This window comes from Fukomys damarensis, unplaced genomic scaffold, assembly GCF_012274545.1.
Source record: "Fukomys damarensis isolate Sample0158 unplaced genomic scaffold, DMR_v1.0_HiC HiC_scaffold_14, whole genome shotgun sequence".
Lineage (NCBI taxonomy): Eukaryota > Metazoa > Chordata > Mammalia > Rodentia > Bathyergidae > Fukomys > Fukomys damarensis.
Window position 1 is genome coordinate 74,221,263 of NW_022900926.1, and position 24,999 is coordinate 74,246,261.

The window sequence follows — 24,999 nt, forward strand, 5'->3', positions numbered from 1 at the left end:
TCTTTGTTAAGTTTTAAGCTGAGAAGATAAATAACAGTATTATAAATTAACTCCTTCAATAAATATTTAAGCGTCTTTTATTCCCTATTTATAGCTTTTTATTCACACTATTTATATTTTCTATTAATCAACCTCATTTTATTTATTAACACCATCTTATTTAGAAAAAATATTTTCCTAATATTAGTTTAATGCTTCAGTTAACTAGCAACTGAACCAACCCATCATACCAACAGTGAATGAATTCAGTTTTCTTCCTTTCCCAGGTATGCTTATTATGCTCATGTAAGCACATTACATAGCAGAGGGTCATTCCTCAACCAAGGGTATCTTAGCTTATTAGACTAAGCTTTACTTGTCGGAATGTTTTTAGGATTCTCAAGATATGTGAGACCTTACTATCTACAGCACTGCATTATGTTTCTTTCTGAAGAAAACAGAGCATATTGTTGCTTTCTATAATTTCGTTAATTTTATGCTTTGCTAAGAAAAACTTTCTAAAAAACTAAATAAAAATGTATCCTTTTGCCACTCAATAAAAATTAGCCAAAAATTATACCTTTTCAATGCATTATTATAATGATCCCTGCATTTCAGATTTCTCACTTCTTCATTGTTCATATAAGACATAAACCAAGATTTGACATGCAAATGGCACATTCCTCATTTCAAAACAAAATACAAGCAGTGGGAATGCTCCCTAGTCCATTCTATAAGGGTAGTGTTACCTCAATACCAAAACCAGACAAAGATATGACAAGAAAACTAACAATAAATATTGCATGAAAATATATCCTAAAATCTTCAACAAAATATTAGCATATCGATTCTAACAACAATAAAAAGAATTATACACCAGGATCAAGTGGGATTCATTTCAGATGTGCAAGATTGGCTGTACATCTGAAAACCAATTAACCTCATTTATCCTATCAACAGGCTAAAGAAGGATAATCACATGATCATTTTAAGAGCCACAGAAAAAGCATCTGACAAAAGCCAATGCCCATTCAAGACAAAAACTCTCAGCAAACTAAGAATAGCAAGAGATTTCCTCAGTTGGATTAAAAATGTCCACAAAATACCTACAGCTTACATAATATTTAATGCTGAAAAACTAAAACTCTCCATATTAAGATCAGGAACAAATCGAAGATATTCCTTCTTGCCACATCATACTAAAAGTCCTAGTTAATGCAGTAAGACGAGAGAACTAAAAAGGTATATAGGTTGGAAATGAGAAATGAACTATCTTTGTTGATAGGTAATGTGACTGTCTAGGTAGAAAATATGAAAGAATCAATAAAATAACCTTCTGGAACTAATAAGCAATTATAGCAAGGATACAAAGTTAAGGTACAAAAGTCATGTGCTTTCCTACATACCAATAGTGAACAAGTGAAATTTGATTATTAAGAAAACAATACCATTTATACTGCAACCACAAATGAAATACTTAGGCATAAATCTAACAAAATATAGGATTTATACAAAGAAAACAAAAAATCTGATAAAAGTAATCAAAGAAAACTAAATAAATGGGAACATATTCCATAGTCATCAATAATGTCTTTAGGCTGCTATACAAAGTACCATAGATTAGATATAGCAACAGAAATTTAATTCTCATAGTTCTGAAAGCTGGAAGCCATGTTTAGTTTCTAGGGATGACCTTGTTCAATGCTGCATACTGCTGAATTCTCTCCTTGCCTTCAAATGGCAGAAAACTTGAAAGATTTCTCTCATGTATCTTTTATAAAGGGACTAATCTCATTGATGGGGGCACTCCACTCTCGTGATCTAGTCACCTCCCAAAGGCCCTAAACTAACACATTGGGGGTCAGGATTTCAACATAGAAATGAATTGGGAATGGGGCAAATATCCATTCTGTAACAGAAAGGAAAACTCAATTCTGTCAAGATTTTAATTATTTCCTAATATGACTTATGTACTCAACACAATCCTAGTTAATCAGCAAATTATTTTGTGAACACCAACAGAATGATTGTAAAGTTTACATGGAGAGGCAAAGTTCCAGAACAGTCAACATATACTGAAGAACAAAGTTGGTTGGAGTACTGACTTTACCAACCTTTAAGATTTAATATAAAATTAAAGTCAAGACAATGTGGTATTGGATAAGGAAAGCTGATCAGTGAACACAATAGATAGCCTAGACATAGACCTCCACAAGTACAGTGAAATAATCTTTGACAAAAGGGGCAAAATCAATGCAATGGAGAAAAAGTCTTTTCAACACACAGTGAACTGAACATCTACAAAAAAAAAAAAAAGAGCATTTAGACATAGGCCATGAATCCTTCATAAAAACCAACTCACAACTGGCTATAGATCTAAATGTAAAATGCAAAACTAAGGTTAAAAAAAAGGAGAAAATAAAAATGATCTTGGCTTTGGCAATGACTTTTTAGATTCATCATCAAAGAAATAACCCTATGAAAAACTAGGTGATAGTCTGGATTTCATTAAAATTTTTAAAACTTCTGCTCTGTGTAGACATGAACAAGAAGATAAATGTGGACTGGGAGAACTACTTGCAAGACTTATTACTTAGCATCACTAATTTAAAGTGTGGCCCTTACAACGGCATCAGCGTTACCTAAAACTTACATAACACAGAATTTTGTTCCATCTCTGAGTGTCCCAATCAGAATCTGCTTTTTAGCTAAGTACTCTGGTAATTAGGATACTTGATAAAGTCTTGGGGCCATGTTCTACAAAACTTAGTTTTATAAATAAAGGAAGCAAGGTGCAACAAAAGTCAAATAAATATGCCAAGTTTTTTACTAATGGAGAAGAGATAGGGGCTGAGGAGAGGAGAAAGGAAAGGAGGGCAAGTGGGGAACGGAAGGGGAGGGGGGGTTCTCAAGGGTATAATTAGCAAAAGAGAAAAAAAATCCATGAGAAAAATCAGTGATAAACAACACCTAAAAGGAATAGCCCATTTATCCTATGAAGGGAATAAGGGAGATAAGAAAGCAGCTGAATGTTTATGAAAAAGAAACAGTTTGATGGATCAAGAAAGTAGGAAAAAAAGAGGACTAGAAAGAGGGGTTTATTAATGAGAGAAATTATTTTCCTAATCTGAGTTCTCATTATGACCAAAATATTTCTAAACTGTTTTTACCCTAAACAGATTTAAGACTATAATGTTTTTAAAATATCGAGTATTCCAATTTACACACCAAAAAGGTAGTCTTTGTAGAGAATATCCAGCTTAGAATGAGAACAGTCAATGTTCTCATTTTATGGAAAGCAAGCCTCAGAAACTAACCGGAAACATTAGAAAGACAAAATGAGATGAAACTTCTTTAAGTTTTGGTGTCACATGTATTATTAAAGTAATGAACTACGATTACCACTGTTTACCTTAACAGTGGATAAAAAAGTCTAACTTACCTTACCTTCTAACAAAAATATTGTCAGCTGTACTTAGTCTGTTTAAAAGGCAGTTCCCTGTAGTTGCTTGTAGAGTCTCAACACACAGATGGGTTCGAATCCAGGCTCTGCCATTTACAAACTATGCTAAGGGCCTTAAACTCTCTGTATCTCTGGAGCTAGCCTATTGCGCCTTGTCTTTTGTGAGGATTAAATGAGGAAAAATGACTGGCACAAAGCCTGGCACATTGCACATAAAATCTCAAACATATTTATCTTTTGTATGAAAAATTTTGAAAGTTAGTTTTTAAAGCAGGATAATCCACAGATTCTTTTATCTTAAAGGACAGTATTTAAACCAAGTCTGGATTTCTGCCACTTTCCCTTTTATGAACTATTATTTTGTATCACAACAGAATCCATTATGTATATGCTTGTAAAAAAAATAAGTGCTTTGTTGAATCTTAAGACAGATTGCCGGGGTCTTTAACATAATCAATAACCCAATTTGAATATTAGTTTTTAAGACTCAGTAGAACAGAAGCAATTCTGAAATTAAAATGTAGGTATACCTTAGTCATTTATCCTCGTATCAATATTCCTAATAGCCTAAAAGTATATTCAATTAAATTGCCTCAGAGGCTATAAAGTCTGGAGGCAGCAATACATTTTCACTTTCTTTTTCTACCAACGGATGACGGACTACCAAAAAACAGGGTTCTCAGAGTTCTAAAAGTCTACTTGTATTCAATTTGTCTCCAAAAAAGAGAAAACTATGAAACTGCTCTTTTGTCATTCCTTGCAGTTGGCATTTCTCTGGGTTACTGCATGCTGTTTAAAGAAAAGTAAAATGCCTCAGACCGGCGGAGCCTTTCATGATCACCCACATGCACCCATGGATACTGGCCTCCTTGTTCATTCTACCAAGCAACTCAAGCTAATTTTATATAGCAATCTGCAAATATCTTATGCATCATTATATTTGTGCTTTACAAATATGGTTTGAATATAAACCCAAAGGGTTCAATGAGGTATGAAAAGGGTGAAAACTTAATCCAGCCATATGTTTGGAATGGCCTACAGGAGATGATGATTATAGAAGGTCATCAGGGTGGGGCCTCATAATTGCATATTGATGGCTTTATAAGAATGTGACATACGTGTTCCCTGTCTCTTGCCACGTGATACCCTGTGCCTCCTTGAAACTTTGCTAAGACTGAGTCTGTTACTATATATACACAAGCTCCCAAGTTCTTGGGCCAAAACTATGAGCCCAAATAAATCTCTTTTCTTTGTAAGTAACAAAAAAATGGACAAGTGCAAATATCCATAGGAATTATACAATTTATGAATCTTTAAGTTACTGAGGACCTGCTATGAATTTTAAATGGTCACAAATTCTTTGCAACTCTTTAATACATTACTTTTTCAAGTCCTACAATATGAGCTGATCTTGTAAATTGCTTTGACCATATCATGTGTTGGAAGTAAGCTCAACTTACCAGCGCAGGCCTCAAGGGACCTTGAAACTCCAATTGCTCTCCTCAAACTCTTCTAGACAACCTGCTTGTTTTGTTACAAATACATGGCATAGCTAATAGCCAGAACTAACTGCCAGACATACGAATAAGATCTTCATAAAATATACAGCCTCAGTTAAGCCAACAGGAAACTGTAGCCATGAGTGACCTTGATGAGATTAGCAGATGAACTGTTGAGTTGATCCTAGCCCCAAATTGCTGACATAGAGAATAACAAAGTGGTTGTTTTAACACACTAATGAGTTTTTATACTGTAAGCGATAACAGATCTAAATCCTCAAACTTCATCTAAAGAAATGAAATTATTTGCACATAGGATAAAACTAATGAGTTATGCCATTATGTCTTGAATGAAATTAAACCTGCTAGTGTGATCACAGCCAGTTGATTGATATTTGACCTAAAATAAATCAACTATACAGGAAACACCAATAACTTCTAAGGTGATGCAGCAAAAATTCTGTTCCCATGGAAGACTCAAACTCTTATCAAAAACTTTATGAGAAGTAGGCATGGTGGTGTACCTGAATAATCCCTGCTACTAGGGAGGCTGAGGCGGAAGAATTCCAATTTTGATGTCAGCCTGGGCCATGAAGTGACACCTTATCTCAAAAATGAAAACCTAATAAAAGGAGCTGGGGTGTAGCTCAGCGGCAGAGATTGCCTAACATGTGTAAGAACCTGGTTTCAATTTCCAGTTCTGCAAAAAATAAGAAATGACTAGGTAATATGGATTCAATAAAAACAATGGGTCACCAAAGCTGCCAGTGTTTCCTGAACAACCCAATATAAATCCTAATCCTGTAATCACTAGGAAACCAGGGCTATATGTCTGCTTAACTTTCTACTTCCCTGTGTCCACTTTAAAGTAAACTTGCACTGGCCTAGAAAACCTGAGCATTTCTTTCTTTACAACATGAAAAGACTTACTACTATAACCACAATTATTTATCTATAGTAACACGCTACAGCATTTTTTTAAAGTATCTAAGAACATTTGTAGAAAATTTGAGACAATGTAGCAGGGCAGACAGAGCACAAACTGAGCCAATCATAGTGAGTGCATGACAATTAAGAGTCATTTTAAGGATTATAAACAAAACAATTTTTCAAAAACAATATGGCAAGTACTATAGTATTAAAAATCTATTTTTTATTTAATAAGATTTATTAAGAACACTGAGTTTATCAGTTGGTTTTTGTTATGCAACAAACCACTCCTCAAGTTCTTGGTTTAAAATAAATGATGGACCAGGGATTTAGCTCCGTAGTCCGCCACCTGCCTTGCAAGTGCCAAGGTCCCAAGTTTGATCTCAGGCACCAGAAAAAAAAAAAAAAAAAAGCTGATTCTATGGGTCAGCAATTTAGGCTGAGATCAGCTGGGCAATTCTGTTAATCATGCCTACACTCACTCATGTGCTGTGATCAGCTGCCAGAAGTCTGAGGAAAAGGTGATTCAGGATGGCTCAGCCCTAATGTCTTGTCTCTATTCTACCTCTATTTGATGAGCTGGGGTATGAAATAATGTGTGGAAATTTGCAAAACTTCTTAAGACCCAGGCTCAGAACTTTGAAAACATCTTTCTACTGAATTTATTAGCCAAACCACATGACAAGGAACCAACACTTAATGGGTAGAAAAACAAAATCACAGAACTGCTTATCATGGGCATGTTTGCAAACTACCATAGACTTATATATTGGGTATTAAATTACTATCTATTAGAGAAATAAAAATCTTACCACATGCTAGGCAGTTTGCTAAATGTTATACACACATAGATACGTATTTTTATTTACAGTATTTAATCATTATATTACACCTAACCATTACAAAAAGTTCTCAGGAGATATAGATTATTCCTATTGTATATGTAGGAAAACTGAAGTTTAGGGAGCTGGTTGCCTAAAATACCATTAGTTATACACAGAAGAGTCAAAATTGGAAATTGAGTTTTCCATACCATCCTGTTATCTGGAAATTTACTGCAAGATCCTACCGGTCATACATCTTATCTTTATAATCAAATTCTATACAGCACTTCCATAAAGTAACCTCTTAATAACGCCACACTGCAAAATGTTATCATACTGTATTATAATTTGGGATGTAAGTTTAAATCAAATGTTTGGTTACCCAATGTGAAATAGGAAGAAAAGGGCTAAAGGGTAGGGAAAGTGGGAAGGGTAGGAGAAGGGGAATAAGGGAAAAGAAAAAAATGTGAGAAAATTAAAAAATGGAATTAAAGTGTTTGTAAATGGGGAGGGGAGGAGGGGGTGAAGGGAGGGTAGGGACAAGGGGAAAAAAATGAGAACCAAGACCTGTCATGTAAAGGTACAAGATCCCAGTAATGAATGTAACTGTACCGTACACCTAGAATGTACCAATAAACTCAATTTAAAAAAAATGTTTGGTTACCATGGCATAGCCTATCTAGGCTTACAAATGACCTATGATAAACTTAAATGAGAAACTGTTTACATGTCACAGGTATCATCTTGCTCCCGTCTTCACTGATTCTGTGACCTGTACTTTTCTCATTCTACAACTCTTCACTGAATGCCTACTATGTTAGTGTCTTAGTTACTTTCTTCTTTGCTGAGACAAAATACCTGACACTTATAAGTTAAGGGAGGAAAAGCTTATTTGGCTTACAGTTCACAGAGGTTTCAGTACATGGTTGGTTGGCTCCAAGGCAGAGTGGCATATGGGAGAGGGGAATAACAGGGGAGAACAGTTCATGGTGCCCAAAGGTAGCAAAAGCAACAAAGGACCTTAACAGTCTTTCTGCCTCTTTTATCTTATCCAGGCTTAGGGTGAGTAGCACTCACATCCTTACTTCTAGTACATTTGAACCTAGCACTGTACCATGAATCAATTCCAGTGTCACACACTATAGATAAGCCACCTCATAAAAAGCCCCACCTGTGATCACAGGAGGCTTTGCAGGGACATCTAAACACAAGCCTTAACAGTCAGTCACTATGCCAAACACTGAAGATATCTTCACACACTGGCATGCACTCTCTGGATTGTGATAAGGAAGTAGTAATAATAGGAAGCCTGCTGTATTTCAATTGGAGATATTTCCAGAATCTACTCTAAGGGAAATATATTCCTTTGCTAATACGGATTTTAACAAATTGAATCACCTGTATGTATTAATAGATACACAAATGTGTATCTAATTGCCCAATAAAACATACCAGGTATTCTTGACTCCTCTTTCCACTCATTGTACCAGGTTAACTGCACCTTCAAGTCCAAGCACCACCCTCCATCTCCACTAATCAAGACACTAACCTCATGTTTGCACTACAGCCGACACCTATTTGGTGTCCCTGTGTTCATTCTTGCCTTCTAATAGGAGCTACTGATGTTCTTAAATTTATAAATGAATAGTTATTTGCTTATACAATTGTTTGCTTATCCATTTATATTTGTCTGATGAGGATACAAACTATTTATTTCATTATTGCCCCAACACTCAGCATACTACTTACTATGTGAAGTATTCAATAAATAATTGTTAAAAAAACTAATGTTGGGAGGGGGATTTAGCTCAGTGGTTCTGGCACCTGCCTCGCAAGCACAAGTACCTGAGTTTGATCCCTGGTACAAAAAAAAAAAAAAAAAAAGAAAAAACAACTAATGTTTTGTATGGCACCATCCTGGGTTTATTCTCCAAGAAGAGCACGTAGCAAAAGAAGACAAAACTAAATCCATCAAAGAAAATAAAAAGGAAACAATCTCCAGCAAACTCAAAATATGACAGTAAATTTACTACCTAAAAATAAGTATTTGGTACTTGGTACTATCAATTTGCAAAAGTAATTATTCAAAAAATAAAACCTAGTGCTTATGTGTCCACACTACCTATGAATAACAGTTTGTTCCTTGGAAATAGGAATATCATCTTATCACCAACAGTATGACTTTTCACAGTGGGCTTTCTCACCTGTACTGTTTTTCCACCTGAGCATTCCTCAGGTTGTTGAAATACACAGAAATGGAATTTATACATTAACTTCCAAGGGCAGAATTACACTGTTTCTAGCATAAGAGGAATAACTATGTAAAACAAAAAATTTAATAGCTGTAACCAGGCAGTGAAAAGTGGTAATAAAGCTAGAGATCAGGAAAAACCTGATGAAACAGCGGTATCTGATGTCAGGCTTTAAAGATGCAATGTATTATGACAGATGAACACCTGTACAAAAATGTAGTTTTCAGATATACAAAACAGAAACAAATCCAAGGACAGGAAACTAGCATATATTCACGGAAGAAAGAAAAATATAGTTTGACTGAGTCATACAAAGTAAAAGTAGAAGAGCGATGAAAGGAAATAATGGAAAGAGAAAGTAAGTACATATACAATGGGCTATGTTGTTTTTCAGGATGAAAAGTTTGACTTTAACTCAGGAGAAAAGGAACTCAGTCAGATAAATAGTCATGTAATAAACAGTATTTATCTATTTTTGAACAGCTAAAAGAAGACCCCTCTACATGCTGCCTACAAGAAGCTTGTTTTAAGTGTAGACACAAATAGGTTAAAAGTTAAAAGCAAGGACAGAAAAAGACATAACATGCTAGTGCTAACAAGAAAAGGTGGACTGACTGTATTATCAAAGTTGCAAAGATCATTCATGTCACAAAGAGGTCAATTCATCACAAAGATATAATAATCCAAATGTTTATATATTATAAATAGCTTCAAAATGAAAAGTAATAGAAAGGAGGGCCGGGATTTAGCTCAGTGGTTCTGGTCCCTGCTTTGCAAGCGCAGGGACCCGAGTTCGATCCCTGGTACCCAAAAATTAAAAAAAAAAAAAAAGTAATAGAAAGGAAAAATTAAAAAGTCCTCTGTTGTAGTCAGAAATTTCAATACCCCTCTCTTGATAACCGATAGAACAAACAGAAAGAAAATCAATATGCATATAGAGGACCTGAAGAACATTATCAATCAACTTGATCTAAATTTTATATAACATTTCACATCCAAATAGCAGAATATACATTTTCAAGTATATAAGAAACATTTACCAAGACAGTCCATATCCTGTGCAGTAAGTAAAAATAAATTTAAAAGCATTCAATTCCTACAAAACATATTTTCTAGCCGCAACTGAATTAATAACAGAAAGGTATCTGGAAAATTCTTAAATATTTAGAAACTATTTGTCTCTAAATAATCTCTGAAAAAAGGTTAATACATTTCATTTTGTTTTGTTTTGCTTTTTTTTTGGTTTTTTGAGACAGGGTCTCACTATGTAGTTGATACTGACCAGGAACTCACTATGTAGCCCAAGCTGGTCTCGAACTCACAGCTAGATCCTCCTGCCTCAGCCTCCCAAGTGCTGGGATTACAGGTATAAGCCACCACACCTGGCTAGGTTAATATATTTCTAAGTAAATACTCAAACAATAAAAGGAAAAATTAGAAAATAATTGAATGCTGTAAATAAAAAAATGAAAGATTAAAAGACATAACTAAAGTAGTACAAGAGAAATTTACAGCAGCAAAATGCCTATAATTAAAAATATCTCAAATAAATGACCTAAACTATTTTCAGCTCAAGAAATTAGAAAAAGGTAGACTATATAAAATTCAAAATAAGAAACCAGGAGAAAATGGAAAAAAAAAGTCAATGAAACAAGCAAACAAAAAAAATGGAGGGAAAAAAAACCAGTGAAACAGATATTTTGGGGGATCATCCATAAACCTGATATCAGGAGAAAGTAAGATACAATTGTCAGTATCTTCTAGAATGAGTAAGAAATTTTACTACTGACTCTAGACATTAAAAGAACAGGTAGAAAGCCAGGCAATGGTGATGTATGCCTATAATGCCAGCAGTTTGGTAGGCTGAGGAAGGAGGACTGAAAATTTCAGCCCAGCCTGGAAAATTTAATAAGACCTTGTTTCAAAAAATTAAACAAAACAAGAGCAGGTAGACAAGTAGGGAATATTATGAACAACTTCATGCCAATATATTTGATATTTTAGATGGAAGAGACAAATTCCCTCAAAGAGATAAACCAAAACTCACTTAAAGAAATAGTTTCTATAACCCTTTGAAAAGAGGATTTACATTACTTGACTTTGATACTATACATTAATCAAGGCAGTATATTGGTGTTAAGTCAAAAAAAATCAATAGAAGAGAAGAGAAATTGCAGAAATAACCTCACACATGTGATCAGCTAACATAGGTGTAATAGCAATTCTGTGGAGAAAGAATACTTTTTTTTTAAATGATGTACAATTAAAAAGCAAAACCAAATCAAAGCAAAAACTCTCTGATTCTTAGCTCATACCACATACAAAATTAATTTAAATGGATCACAAACCTAAATATAAAATATAAACCTGTAAAATATTTAGAAAAAGACAAAAAAATCTTTGTGCCCTTGAGTTAGGCAAAGATGGGGGGGGTACCAAGGATGGAACTTGGGCCCTTGGGCTTTCAAGGCAGGTGCTGGAACCACTGAGCTAAATCCCAGGCCCTAGGCAAAGATTTTTTAGATAAAACACAAAAACCATAAAAATGATTAAATTAAGACTTTGTCAAAATTAAGAACTTTTTTTTTGAAAGGGAATGAAAAATAGGGCAAGAGAAAACAGTTGCAAATCACCAGTTGATAAATGAAATACATATACCTAGAATTTTTAAATTTTTGTATTTTAAAAACTCAGTAATAAGACAACTCAAAATGGGCAGATAACTTAAACAAATACTTCACCAAAGAAAATACCTGAAGAGCATAGGAAAAAGATAGCTCAAATCATCAGGCACTAGGGAAATGCAAATTAAGGCCACAACGAGATATCACTATACATTTACTATAATGCTAAAATTAGAACAGTGACGATATGGAGCAGCCAAACTCCTACCTTGCTTGTGGAAATGTAAAACAGTACAGCCACTCTAAAAAAGCTGAGCAATTTTTTGTAAAGTTAGGAGGTGAAAGGGGAAGTAAAAAAATTAAGATGTGTTATGTCCATGTACCACTCTACACGCTGAATGTAATCATTATGTACTGCAAACATGTGCTAATAAAAATTTTTTAAATATCCTTAAAATATGTTTGTAACATTAAACACATGTATGTCCAGCATATGACCCAGGCATTTTATTTCCAGATATTTACTCAAAACACATGAAAGCACATATATGTGTGTGTGTGTGTGTGTGTGTGTGTATATGTATGTATGTATATATAAAGACTTCCACATGCACACTAAATTCAAGCTGTATAGCCGTATTTGTAAAATCCAAAACTTGAAAACAACCCCAAATGTCCATAAACAAAAAGTTAAGTTGTTATCCATTAGAATAGCATTTGTAGACTGGAAAAAGAATTCAGCAATAAAATGACTGATGTAACAACACAGATGAATCTAAAAATCATTATGCTAAATGAAAAGGGCAAACAAAAAAGCACATGTATTGCTTTTAAAAATGCAAACTTACCTCTAGTGGCAGAAAGTAAATTAGTTGTTGCTTAGAGAAGGAGATGGGGTTGGTGGAAGGAGTAGGGAGAGAAGACACAAGGATCAGAAAGGCAAAACAGCACACGTTTGAGGGTTCAGTATCTTATGATGGTCTCCTGAGTGAATCCCTAAATAAAACTCATCTAATTGCAGTTTACTGTATGGCAATTATATTTTAATCGAGCTCTTTAAAACTCATTTAATCAAAGAGCATAAACTATTTATCGTAACTACAGGCAATACTAGTCCTATAAAATGATTGTTTTCTATAATTTATAAACAACAAATTATTTAAACTTACATTAAACATCAATTTTTAAATGTATAAGAATTCAACAGCTTTTCAAATTCATTTTGGAGATATAGAAGTAGAAAATGAATAAAAATGGGAAAAAATGCAGACAAGCTCCAGTAGATTAGAGATTAGAGAGCTTTACTATCTTTTGTCAACATATTACAATCCTATTCTTGACTAGAAAATAAATGCAGTTATCCAGTGGAAAACTGGTAGGAGTGTGGCTTTATTAACACACATAATCACTAAAGATATCTACAAGTATAACATGAATTGTATTAATAGGCTTTTGTGATTTGCAACTGTCAAAGACACAATTTTTCCTAAGAAACTATTTCAAATGATGATGAAGTTTCAGGCCAGTTCTCAAATCCTATTTAAGTAGTAGGTGCTAATTATCCTCTCTTCAGTATCATCTCCCACTCTATTAGATCACTGTCATCAGCATCACTCATCTTTTAAGAACAAAACAACAAACCTTGTTCTTGGTCCTACTTGTCTCTCCAGCCATTTCTTCCCTCTCCCAATGTCTCTGTCCTTAAGGCAAAATTCAACTAAATTTTCTCCTGCAATTTTCACTTAAAACTGTTACATGCAGGCTTTCATTTCGAGTATTGTACCAAACTATCTCACCAAGTTCAGCTGTCTACTACAACCAGTGGTTAATTGTCAGGCCTCTTGTTACTCAATGAACATCGGATACAGTCATTCACTTCTTCAAGCACTTTAATTTGCCTTCTAGTTTACTTCAAGTTCATGGCTTTCCTCCTGCCTTATTCTCAATATCCACTCCTCATCCATACTGCAGGACTTAGACCTTTGATCATATCTCTAATTTTATCTATGCTCTATATTAGTTTGCTGGAAGTGAGATACATTTATATATAATTTAAAGAACCTACATTCTTCACAGCCATTCTCAAACAATGTCATTTACAGATAATTCTAATATTACTTGGTGAGGCAGGTACAAATGAAAAACATTCACAAAGAAAAAAAAATAAAAGTAAGTGGGCTGTGGATGTAACTCAGTGGCATCACACCTGCCTGGCAAGTGCAAGATCCTGAGTTTGATCCCTGGTACCGAAAAAATAAATAAAATTATTGTTATTATTATTATTAATAAAATAAATTTAAAAAATTAAAATGACTTAATTTTCAATAAATCTTCACCTCTTTTCTTTAGGTCAATATGACTAGTGTAAAGAATCACTTAAAAATTAAAACAATGAAAAATAAAATAATATTTCTTACTTATTCTTTATTCTAGCCACTAGCTATATCAGAAATACTTAAAATACCATGCTGGGTATTACATTAAAAAATGCAAATCTTGGCTTTGTCTATGGTCCTAGTTCGTGGGCTTAAATGTACCAATGATATCTGTTAATAATACTTATTTCAATCACAAAAAATACATTTACTAAATAAACACTTCCTCTGAAATCTCTTAAATATAATACTTATTTCAAAGCTCTTTTATAGTAACTATCATTTACCCCCTTCCCCAAATTTCATAAATAGTAAATACTATTTTAAGCAACAGTTTCTGGTTCTAACATAGCTTCTCAATAAGAGATTTTCAATTAAGCGAATTCAATGAATTTAAAATTAGTTAGAAAGCAGACATAGGAGCACGTACCATAGTCCCATCTGCCCAGAGGGCTGAGAAGAGAGAATTAGTTATGGCTAGGAGTTTAATGCTAGCTTAAACAACATGGCCAGACGCTGCCTCTAAATAAATGAATGTTGTAGAACTCATACATCTAGCCCTACTGCTATAACAAAAATTAAAATTCAACTGAAGGCAGGTCATTAATGTCAACTTTCTATATTTAAGACTACAAAAAAGAAATCTGCATTTCCTTTCAATGTTAAAAGTTTTTTAATGCAAAAATCCATTGAGTTGCTCTATTTCATTTACTTACATGATAATGAAATAATTATTATATTAACACTGATCTACTATATACAAGGTACGTGGTGGTTGACTATCGCAATGAAAATATTATTTTTGCAAGCAAAGAGAATACATTTATAATAATCTGCAGTAATGCATTTCCCTTTTCATCGCTGTAGGATTCACCCTGCAAATGAGGTGACATGCACTACTTGCCAATGCCTCAGCAAGCATTAGAAATGCAGATTAGAACAAGGCTTTTAAAAGTATACCCCATCTCTCTTGAGGGTTCCATCACCAGTGTTACCACTTCTGAAAACTAAAGTGCACCTTCCTTTCTATTACTAAGCACATGAAGTGTGTCTGTGTAAAGACTCAAACAGTTTCACCTCCAAGATCCGCACCTTGGAAATGCCCCTTTCTGACCTAAACATTCTACATCTTTAGTTTATTATTACAAAACTTCTTTGGCCTTACCAACTTTCTGCAATCCTTTTACTCTCCTCTATTGTCAAAACCATTGTTTTTGGATTTGCTTCCCTCCCACTCACTAGCATTTCAGTGTACTCTTCTGAGGTCTGTCCAGATCACAGGGTCCCAGCCCTGGGTTCCAAGAGAACAATCATAACAGAGTGCAACACAATATCCTCTCTGATCACACCTTCAGTCTCCTCTTCTTTCCATTCTCCAAATATATGTCAGAAGCCCACAGTTTTGTTATATTTCAGATCCTTCTATATGCTCTCCTCTTCACAAATCCATCTATTTCCAGATCCCCTGGCAACATTTAACCCTGAGCTACCTGTCTGCCAGACAGTTCCAAATGGGTTATCTCTTAATCCAAATTCAACATATCCAAAATCAAATTCATCATTCATGACTTTACACTCATTCTGTGAGCTTGACTATTTCTATTAAGAGCACCAAATTACTCAGGATTTCAAATCATCTTTAAATTAAAGTAAATTTAAAGTAAAGTACCAAACTCTCTCCGTCAGTTCAGTCAACTTTTGATTATGATTCAATTTTGGCTACTGTTATTTTTTTTTAATCTGTCATAGACTATGCTTAAAACTTAGTTCTTAGTTACCTCAAAAGATGAAAATTATACCTCAAGGTGTTGTGAGGATTACAGCACATATGTAAGATGTCAAGCATGAATAGGTGCTCAAAAATTTTTCCAAAATTAAAAAAAATTAAACAACAAATCCATGAAGCTCAGAAAACACTAAGCAGGATAAGTACTATAAAATCTACTTCTAGATACTTGATATTCAAACTGCAGAAAGACAGGGAATATTCAATAAGAGCCAGAGAAATCAGATGGACAAGGATAAGATTATAGGGGACTTCTCACCATTAACCGTGCAAACAAGAGTGAAGTAAAATATTTAAAGTATTGAAAGAAAAAAAATAGCAACACAGAATTTTGTACTCAGTCACTCTTCAAAAGTGAAAAAGAAATACTTTCTCAGAAAAATAAAACCAAGTCAATTTGTCACCAGTGAACATGCCTTGCAAAAAAGACAAAATGAGTTCTTCAAAAGGGAAGAAAAATAATGCAGTATAAATCAGAAACTCAGATCTGCACAAAGATATAACAAATGCTAGAGAATGAATAAACTAAGGTCAAAGAAACTCTTCCTACTTCTGAAGCTGGGTGTGGTGGTGCACGCCTATAACCTCAGCTCCTGGGAGGATGAGGCAAGAGGCTCAATGAGACTTCCAGGTCAGCCTTATATCCAGTTAAAGGCCAGCCTGAACTACATAGTGAACTAAAAAGTGAAGCCCTATCTCAAAACAAACAATAAAAAATCCTCATACTTCTTATTCCTATCTGACTCCAACAGATAACTATTCATTCAAATAATAACACCAAACTATAGTGAGATACGGACAGTGAAATGAAAGGCAGTAATGTTACAAAGGATGGGAGGGGTGAATTGGGAACTGTGTCATAAATTACCTGTACTACCTGTTGTAAGGCATTAGTGATATTTAAATGTGGATTTCAATTAGTTGTAAATGTATCCTGCAAACGCTAAGGCAAACATCAAAAAGTTTATTTTTATTTTTAAGTATAGTTAATATTCTAAGAGTAGAAAGAAAATGAAACCATGTAAAATGCTTAATTATGTTAGGGAAAGCAAAAAGGAGTGGACTTTAAAAAAAAAGGAAGCAAAGCACAATGCAATAAATAAAAAAGTTACAAATATGATAGCTATTAACCCAGGTGTATCAATAACCACTTTAAATACGGTCTAAGTATAACAGTGGTGCATGAAGCCCTGAGTTCACTCCCCAGGACTGAAGAAACAACAAAAATAAATACAGCACTTAAAAGACTGCCCATGAGCCAGGTGTGATGGCACATGCCTATTACACTAGCACTAGGGAGGTTGAGACATGAGGATCACTGTGAGTTCAAGGATAACCTGAACTGCATAGCGAGATCCTGATTAAAAAGAAAAAAAAAAGACTGCTAGTGGGTAAAAAACCATTTAAAAGTGTATTTTCTACATGAAACTCACTTTAAATATAAAGACACTGACAGATTAAAAGGATAGAGAAAGATACACTATGCTAACAGGTACCTAAAAAAACCTTGAAAGTAGCTGTGCAATTTTCAACAAAAAAGACTTCGGAGTAAAGGAAATAATTAGGGCTTTTAAAAATGCATATTATGACAAATTCTCCAAAACAACATAACAATCCTTAATGTACATGGTGTTAACAACAAAGCATCAAAACATGTGAGTCATAAAGGGACAGAATTGCAAGGAGAAATGGCTGAATCTACCACTACAGTTGGAGACTTCAACATAACTCTGCTAGCAATTGACAGCTCCAACAAGCAGAAAATCAGTAAGGATATTGTTGAACGAAGTAACACCATTGATCAAATGGATCTAATTGACATGTATATAGTACTTCATCCAAGCTCACAAAGTACACGCACCATAACATACACCTGAAAAAAATTAAAAGAACAGAAATCACACTAGGTATGCTCGCAGATTACAATGGAATTGAACTAGAGAGCAACTGCCGAAAAATCCAAAATTATCTGGCTACTAAACACCACAATTCTAAATAACACATAATTCAAAGCCTCAAGAGAAGAAGTTTATAAAATATTCCAAATTAAATGAAAATGTTATCAAAGTTTGTGGAATGTGTCAAAACCAGTGATTAGAGCCAAATTTATTCCACTGAATGCCTGTTTTAAAAATGATTTAAAAATCAACAACCTAAGAAAATTATTAAATGAAAGGTAAGATAAGCCTACACAAGCAGGGAGAAAAAAACAATAGTAAAAATTAGGACAGGGACAAAGGATGTAGCTAAGTAGTAGAACACTTGCCTAGAGTGCTCAAGGCCCTGGGTTCAATCCCTGGCACCTGGGGTGAGGAAAAATGCTAAAAGTCAAGACAGACATAAATGAAATTTGAAACAAAGCCAGTAGAGAAAGCCAAGGAGATCAAATGAGGGGATCTTTAAAAATATCAACAAAGCTGCTAAGTTTCTAGCCACATATTATGATGTACCCATACAACTTTTATTAGTGTTATTCTTCATCCTTCACTAAAATACAAACTACTTTATCTGTTCTCTCTTTTTACTTAATTTTTCCACAATTCCATAGCATAACCTCCAGGACATGTATGTTAAAAATTTTATACATAAAAAAGACATAAGACAACAAACATCACTTTTTTTTTTTTTTTGGTACCAGGGAGTGAACTGGGGTCCTTGCGCTTGCAAGGCAGGCCACCGAACCGCTGAGCTAAATCCCCGGCCCCAAACATCACTTTTTAAAAGACTAGAATATAAAATAATTTCTGTAGCTACATAGGAAAAAACACCTCCTAATTTTTAGTAGAAGAATCAAACAGGTTAACACATAAGGTTCTTTCTGTTTGTTTTAATCTTCTTTTAAAATGACTACTAGCCTGTAGTCAATACAAAAAAAGTGGAATAGGCCAAGGTAACAGTTCAGAAGGAAAGAAGCTGAACTACTGCCAAAACCATCAAAAATTTTCAGCATTCCCAAAACATACCTGTTTAGAATTCCTTTAGGGTTATTAATTTTAAGAACTGGTACTCTACCAATATAAGATAGGAAAATATGGGACTTTGAAATTACACATATCCATGTCCCAATTTTACCTCTATTTTTATTAGGTAGGTTGTACAAACTACCTAATGTATGACAAGACTTGATTGGTTTGTTGACAAGTATCAGAAATTCAGTCCCAACTAGTTTACGCAGAAATGAGGTCTTACTATAAAAAATACTTGGGTGTTGCTTGGAGCTCATTCTCAGAACCATAAACAAAGGCCCTTGAATGCAGTCCTACTCTTCACCATACAGGACCCTACCTGTCCAGTTCCTATGACAAGAAACAGATCACTAAGAAAGAAATTCAAAGTTTCATATCTTACAGCTTCAGCAGCTGGAGAGAAAACAAATTTAACCTTCAGGCATCCAGGATCCAGGAAAAAGCTGACTGACTTGGCTTGGTACAAATGTCCACATCAATAAAAAATAAAAATATATACAGTTGTGACTGGTCTCCCTGGCCTCTTTCAAGCCAGAATGATCATTGTAAAATAGTAGCCCCGAATCTTTTTGGCAGCAGGCGCCAACTTCATGAAGTTCAGTTTTTCCATGGGATGGGAGGGTAGTATCTTTTTTTTTTATTAGTATGTGTTCACAACACATAATAATTATATTCTCTAGCATTGCTGCTTCATCTCCACTTCAGATCATTAGAAATTACATTCACACAATGAGTAGGTAACCTAGATCCCTGTCATTCGCAGTTCACAAGATTCTCTCTCTTGTGAGAATCTAATGCCACTGCTGAGGTAATGCTAGCGATGTGGAATGGCTATACAGATGAAGCTTCACACTACCACTATTGCCACTGTGCCTCCCACCTCCAGCATAACCTGCGGTGCAGCCTGGTTCCTACCAGGCCAAGCACTAGTACCAGGGGGAGCTCTGTTATAAAAGATCTGATCCAGTCATTATCCTGATTTAAACCCTTCATGGGTTTGTTCCATAAAATTAAAAACCATAAGGCTTGCAGACCAGGTTTTATGTGGGCCCTGTGCAGTCTGGCTCCTGCTTATTTCCACAGCCTCTACCAAGTCACAATCCCTCCTACTCATTAACCTTTACCTACTCTGGCCATTTTTGAAAAGTTCCTTGAATGAGTAAGTTCTTTCCCATTTCAAACTGTTTTCCATGTATTCTTCATATCCTCTTCTTTTTCTAACTAGCTTTCACTATTCTGGCCGCCAAGAAGCTTTTGACTTCCGATTGAATTAGGTCCCTTCATCACTTCCCGCATGGCATTCACTACAGGTGGGTGTATTTGTTCAGCATCTGTCTCTCTTATTACACTGCTAATGCCAAGAGGATAGGGACCTATCATTTTAGCCTATGTGGCCCTCAATAATTACATGAATGAATAACTAGCTTAATATGGTACAAGTTAAATGCAGGGAGAGTAGCAGGTAGGCATAATTACTGTTATCAAATTGTTAAAATGACTGCTCCACTAATAACTTATTGGGGAAAGGTAAGAGAGAATAGCTCCCAAAGAACTTGGGCATCTGCTGAGCAGAATATACATGTTTAACTCAGTTAACCTCCTTCTTCCACGAAATCTTAAGGCTATCAATGAAATAAAATAAATGTAGTAGTATTTTAAAGTGATTTGTACATTTAGCAAGTATGCAATGTTACTTCCTTTCCTCTTAGGAGACCATGTTACACATTATCTTTTAATATCACTATCTCCAAATAAGAAGTGAATCAAAAACCTGCAAAAGACTCCAATATATATGACAAATGGAACAGTGTCTTATAACTGCTTTTCTCACAGCATCCTGATCTCTCCACCCACCTAGGAGAATGACTCACCTATTCTGAAGTAATTGCTTCCACTCAAAATTCATTTAGCTTAAGCTAAACAACAGCAGTGAACAGAAAAATGAAGCAAAGCAAAACAAACCAAACAACAACAAAAATGTCCCTGTTCTTGAAGTGCAAAGAATTCACTTTTCTGATCTGCCATAGTGGAACCCCACCATTCCCATATTAAAGTTGCAATTTTAATTTCATTTCTTGGTTGCTCTGGAAATTTATTTTTGAGAAAAAGAGAGGGAAAGAAAGAAGAAAAAGGGTAGGAAAGAAAAGAGGAGGAGAAAGGGGAAAGAAGGGAGGGAGAAAATATAGACAGGGAGAAAGAGAGAAAAGAAAATGGGGGAGGGAAGGAAGAAGGGACAGAGGGAAGGAAAAAAAAAAAACTAACAAAATGTTTCTTAAAACACTAATAACAAAAACCAACCAACCAAAACAAAACTCCAAAGCCTTGCTTCCAAGAATACACATGTGAGAAAAAGATTAGAACTATGTTCTTTTCAGAGGTAGATCCAAAAAGGAAAAATTCCCTGACAGAGTACATAAGCAGTAATATTAGAAAGGAAAAACACATTCAGAAAAAGGGAATTATAATGATATTCCCATTGCCTCAAGAATTTTATTTGTAGCTAAAAGGAACATCAGAAATCATCTATTTTAACTTGCTTAACAACTGACCGAACCAAAGACCCTGAGAGATAGTCACATAGAAGACCTGAGCTCGTTCCAACTTCTCTCACGCACTAACTTCTCCCTCCAGATGCAGTAAGGTTGAACAAAGTAGCGAGCTGAGGAATATCCACCTCTTTATGTCCAATGGGTGAAAGTGCACAAGTTCCTAATAATGTTATCATGGCTAACAAGATATAAGGATGGTCATATACAGTGTCATAAGTATTTGAATGTATTTATACTATCAGTATAATTTTATAATTCTTTTTTTTTTTTTTTTTTTTTGGACAGGGTCTCACTATGTAGTTGTGACTGACCTGGGACTAACTATGTAGCCCAGGCTGGTCTCAAATTCATAGCGATCCTCCTGCCTCAGCCTCCTGAGTGCTGGAATTACAGGCATGCACCACCACGCCCAGCTATATTTTCTATTATTGCTAGCATAATTCTACAATTCAGGTATATTATGGGTTAAATGGCCTTTAGTGGGCTCTCTGTAAACCTAAGCACTAAGCATATTATTTTAGAGAATATAAATCCCAAGTTTCAAACCATTTTACAAGTTTTAAATGCTAGGACTACCAAGTCACAAAGAGTCAAAATTATAAGCGAACCATGATAAACTAAAATCAAAAGATTCTTTACTTTATAAAAATTTCTAACTTGGGGATCATTTGTTTTAAAAATTAGATATTCAGATATTTAGCACACAATATAATTTCATGTATCTTTTTAATGCTATCATGCTGGAAAACTTACATTAAAAGGAAAACATTTCTACAGAAAAAATAATTACTGTATATTTTCTATAAGAAATAGATATGAGATAAAAGAAGTTAACTATAAAAGATAAAAAGAAATCATTTCACTTAGGTTGCTAACATGTACGTTATTCAGTATCTAGTGATCTAGTGCTAGTTCAAAAAAAAAAAAAAAAAAGCAAAAAGATTATAAAAGCTTTCAAAGAACTTCCAAATACATTTTTCTCTTTTCCCTCCAGATAAACTGCTTCATTAATTAATGTTTGATAAATCTACCTTTAAAATTTTTCACTGAGAAGATTAACTCAATAGATATTCCTTATTCATTTTATTTGTTCAGGAAAGAAAACTGAACCCTTGCTATTTGCTGAACACTATGCTAGCACCTTTGGATTACACTGAGTTTAATCTATGAGTTCACTGCATTTATTCAAGTAATAATGACAGCTAAATTTAAGAAAACATTGTAAAATGTAATCAAATTCATTCTCAAAAAAACACTATACAATAGGAATTTTAAAGACATTTTTAAGATTCCCATCATTTATATGAAGTTCTTCTACAAAGTAACCAAAAGCACTGCTTGGGTAAAAGTTCTAATAATTTTTAAAATAATTTTTGTTATGAAAATTGCATTAGTCCTCCAATAAGGAAGTCAAAAGCTACTATCCATTCTGATAAAAAAAGTCAAGTACTTGAAAAGGATATCTAAAATTATGCAAAACATACATTTAATTTCTATGAGAAATCCACATTATAAATAAAAAGCAAAATAAAAGATAATAGAAAATAAGGAGACGGATCTTAAATGGGAAGAGGATCAAGAGAGGGAGATGAGGGGTATGAAAAAAGAAATTAAGATGTGTTATGCACATGTACCAACTTCACACAAAGAATATAAATATGTACTGCAAATGTACAAACAAAACCAAACTTTAAAATATGTATGCCATTATACAGTATTAATATTTTGCTATATGGATAGCAATACTAAGCAATAATAAAGTAGCTCCATATCATACCTTACATGATCACAACTATTCATTTTGGATTTCGCCATAAGAAAGTTTTTTAGGGGCCAGGGATTTAGCTCAGCGGTTCAGCGGCCTGCCTTGCAAGCGCAAGGACCCGAGTTCAATCCCCGGTACCTCCCCCAAAAATAAGGAAAGAAAAATTTTTTAATGCAAAAAGCTTTAACATTTTCTGGATGTCTTACCTTTTACAAACTAAATGTTATCCTTATTAACAAGTCAGGTAATTTTTATCAGTATTAACTATACCTATATTTACAACTATATATAGGTATTCATGATAAATATCAGCCTGCAATTAAAAACCCTTGATAGAAAAAAAAAACCTTGATAGATGAAAAATTCTTTAAAACCTTACCTGTCCAAAGCAAGTCAGTATAAATGAGCCACTGAAACACGGCAAAGAAAAACTTAGATACTTTTTCATTGCATTTTACAATGAATTATTTTCATTACTCATCAGCGAAAATATTTAAATCTTCTTTAAAAACACCATGAAAACATTTTTACTAAATTTATGCATATTACCTTGTGGAGTAGAGGAGTATTATGTCCATTTGTGTATAAGACAACTAAGGCACAAAGGTGTCCATTTTGTAAACTGCAAGGTCATTTCCTAACCAAACAACTGATCCAACACTATCAACTTACATATACACAACTTCCAAGTGCCATCAATTACTGTACCTTAAATTTGTGTCTCCAATGTCTGTATGCAATTCTGTTTTTATCAAACGGTTAACTCAACAAGCTTAATCAAGGAAATATGGGAAAGGGATGATCACACAAAAAAAATATTCTTGGTTCTGAATCTTTTTTAAAAAATTATAAACAGTTTTTAACACAATAATCAAGTAAACAACAATTGATTCTTGTTTTTGTTTTTTTTTTTAATACTTCATGCTTCAGGTAGATTATGCAAAACTGGAACCTACTCATCCCTGTGGACAGAAGTTAGAAAAATAAGAAAAAAAAAATCTATGGCAAATATCAAATACATGCTGCGGTAAAGAAAATTAAAAATTCAGGTAAATTAGGGAACAGTCAACGGGGCAGTTAAAACCCCATCTTAAATACAAAATCCTTCCCTTCAACTGAAAGCTATGATTAGAAATAAAATATTCTGCTGCTGGAAAATACAAAATTTCTTATTCAACACTTGGAATTTTTATATCAAGTACTTTATTCAAATAGTCAATGTAAGTAAATATACTTAACAGAAACTTACAGCATAAGGCATATACTTTTCCTCAGAGTTCAAACTGAGATTCCATTTGTGCTATCAACAATTTAAGAAATCAAAGTTACCTACCATACAAATTATAGAGAGTAGCAGGCTGAATAATCAATAAATGAACTACTTCAATTACTGAGCAGAAATCAGATCTACCTAACACGCTAATTTAAAACCAAATACATAAATAAATAAAATTCAAAGCACACCTTAGATTTTTTTTTTTAAGCTAGTTAGAATGAGTCCTAGTAAGTACCTATTCTACCTGGGGAGTACAGGACAGGTTATGAGTGCTCAGGTTGGACGTGCTTTCTTCTCATCATCGTTCTAGTTCATCATCGCAAGTGCAAGCGAAGGTGTCAGAGTATCGAAGCTAGGGGGCACGCTGTAGCAAGGAGAAAAGAAAATTGCGAAAGGTGCAGTGGATGCTGCATAGTTGAATAATTATCTGGGTGGCACAATAGGCGAGTCCTGCCGACACCAAAGCTGAGCGAGCGGCTCCCTAACTCTGCCCAAAGCGCCTGCCTATCAAGGGGCATCAAAAGCGATCGTGCCTCCTCGCCTCCTTTTCAAATGAAAAAAATAAATACAAGAATGCCCACACTCGCTTTACCGTTACGTCTCTGGATACGGACCCGCGCCGCAAACGAGCAAGGGCAGCTCCTCCAAGCAGAGGGAGTAAGGGCTTCTCCGCCTCCCCCGGCTGCAGCGTCCCCCAGCGCGAGGAGACGC

General features: G+C 34.5%; 1 protein-coding gene across 3 annotated transcripts in view; it reads right to left on the minus strand.

Annotated features, from left to right (window-relative positions):
• Wasf1 (WASP family member 1) overlaps positions 1–24,999 on the minus strand; it is a 69,144-nt gene that overhangs the window by 43,358 nt on the left and 787 nt on the right. The window contains exon 2 of one of the 3 annotated variants that reach the window (XM_010635272.2): positions 24,533–24,652. The exons of 1 other annotated variant lie outside the window; for it this stretch is intronic. The gene's annotated coding sequence lies outside the window, so the exon portion shown is untranslated. Of the gene's footprint in view, positions 1–24,523; positions 24,653–24,999 lie in introns of all 3 variants that reach the window. One more of the 3 variants, XM_010635271.2, reaches the window with a different exon arrangement.